The sequence below is a fragment of the Microtus ochrogaster genome, chromosome 19 (genome assembly GCF_000317375.1).
Source record: "Microtus ochrogaster isolate Prairie Vole_2 chromosome 19, MicOch1.0, whole genome shotgun sequence".
In the NCBI taxonomy this organism is placed as follows: Eukaryota; Metazoa; Chordata; class Mammalia; order Rodentia; family Cricetidae; genus Microtus; species Microtus ochrogaster.
This window is the reverse complement of record NC_022021.1, coordinates 35980495-35982905: the sequence shown is the minus strand read 5'-3', so window position 1 is coordinate 35982905 and position 2411 is coordinate 35980495.

Genomic DNA, 2411 nt, shown 5'->3' with positions numbered 1-2411 from the left:
ATGTAATTAGAGAAGAAAAGGAGCACCAGAAAATGTTTCATTGTTGCTAAGTCCTGTTTTCAAGGAGATAGAGATAAAAATATTATAAACATACCTGATATTAGATATACTATAAGGGAATGATGAATTCAGGGCAAGACCCCACCAAGCCAAGCTTTCACTTGTAAACAGGAATTAAAGAACAACCAGGCAGTGAAGGAAGCTATAAACAAGAGAAAGCGGATGCAAATGTAATTCTTTGGGGATGCATTTCTACTATATCAAGCAGCAGATTTTGCCTGCTACAGCCAAAAGGTTATGACTTAAGGGTCAAAGATATGAGAAAGATGTGGAATCTCCTTCCATGGCTAAGGAAAGCTGCAGAAACTAAATGTGTACCAGGTGTTTTCCTGAACTGAGCCTCAGAGAAAACATTGAAGTTTTGGTGAGCCTAGATTATACTTGACAATCTAAGATGTTGAAAATGCCACAGTCCGGCGATAACTGCCAGGGAAAACTGAAGAGAAGGTGCGAAAGCAGCTCAAGAGAGAAGGATATTACAGTTAACAAAGCTGCATGAATTTTAGATCTCAAGAGCCCTTTTCCATCAGACATGGAGATGCAGAATTTGGAGTTTACCCTGCTGGCTTGAGGTTTTACTTTGTTACAATGCTTTCTCACTCTGCTCCCTTGTGTCTATTTTAGAAAGCTAAAGCATATCCTGTGTCTTTGTGTGTTGGAAGTATGGGATTTGCCCTTTGATTCTGATTTTACACGTTGTTACAATTAAGAGATCGCCTATTCTCAGAAGAGACTATGAGCTTTGGACTTTTAAACAGTGCTAAGACTGTGATAGAGTTTGGAGACTTTGAAGTTGTACTGAATGAAGTTTTATATTTTGACATGACTGTATGCCTAGGGAGTAGAATGTGGTGATTTAAATAATGGCCCACATAGTCTCATATATGTGAATACTTAGTCACCAAGGAGTTGAAGTATATTAAGGCATTAGTTATGGCATTTTTGGAGCAGGTGCGATCTTATTGGTGCAAGTATGTCATTGAGCATGGGCTTTGAGTTCCAGACTAGATTCTCCCTCTCTGTCTGTAGATGAAGAGATAGCTTTCAGTTACTGTTCTAGCATTATGAGTACCACCATTTCCCTACCATGTTCCTGCCATGCCCTCGCCATGATAATAATGGATTAACCTTTTGAAACTGCAAGAAAATTTCCAATTAAATATTTCTTTTATAAGTGCAGTATTTGCCAACATGTCTCTTCTCAGCAATAGAACAGTAACTAAGACAGTAACATTTAAAAATGAATAGTAGAATAAGTGATGGTATGTCATGAGTAAACTTTTCATTCATTTATTGTCTGAAGGAGAAACCAATTTTCTAATTGCGAAACCAATAACTTTGAAAAGAAATTTTAATATAAATAAAATATTTATGCATTTCCAAGTGTGCATTTGTATTTTATCTGTAGAGTTTACAAGTATGTTTATAAGAAAATATCACAGACACTGTAGATTATATATAAACAATATAAATAATTCATCGAAGTACTGAGGACTGGGAAAGATAATATCAAGATACAGAGTGCACTTCCTGTTAGAAGCTTTATTACTGTCCAGCCAAACCCTTTCCTATGTTTCTGTTACCATGTAGAGGTATGGGTTGTGTTAATACTGTCAGTAAATTAAATAATTCATTGGTAGATACATCTAAGACAGAATTCAGCAACTGGTAAAACCATTATTACAAAGAAGCAAGCACACAACCTAACAAATGGAAAGAAAGACCTGCTGCAGAGCAGAGAGAATGCTCTAGAAACTAAAAACTGTTCATGTTACGGAAGGCTCATAGAAGGGGTGAGTTTTAAGTGTTTTGGTGGAATAGACCTAGTCCCTTTTACCTGCTTTATGTTGGTGAGATTAAACAAAGGGGAATTATTATACCTATAGCTTTAAGTAGAAATGGACGTATGGTGGTATAGCATAGGTTTCCTTCGTACTAATTTTAGATTCTTCAAGTAAAATTATTTTTTTTAAAAAAAGGAAGCTGATATGATCATATCAGGTAAATATTGTCATGGGCAGGCATGAACCTAAGTGATAAGTCTGGTCATGACAGTAAGTAAAAAGCTCCATCCTCATAGATGGAGGGGAAAAAGGCCGCCAAGACATTTGTCTCATATCATAAGAGTGAGGCAAAAGCCAGAATTTTACTATTTTCATTGTCTCTCTTTGTTTCCATTTTCTTACCTGTCTGTGTCTCTGAGCTCTGCCTAGCTCTGTTTCCATTATGTCTCTGTATATGGGAGACAGCTTGTGTTTTTATTTCTTCTAAAATGTCTTCTACCCTATTTCCTCTCATTGGTCCTCGTTTCCAATGGAGTCATTACTGGCTATTAGATTTCACCATTCAGA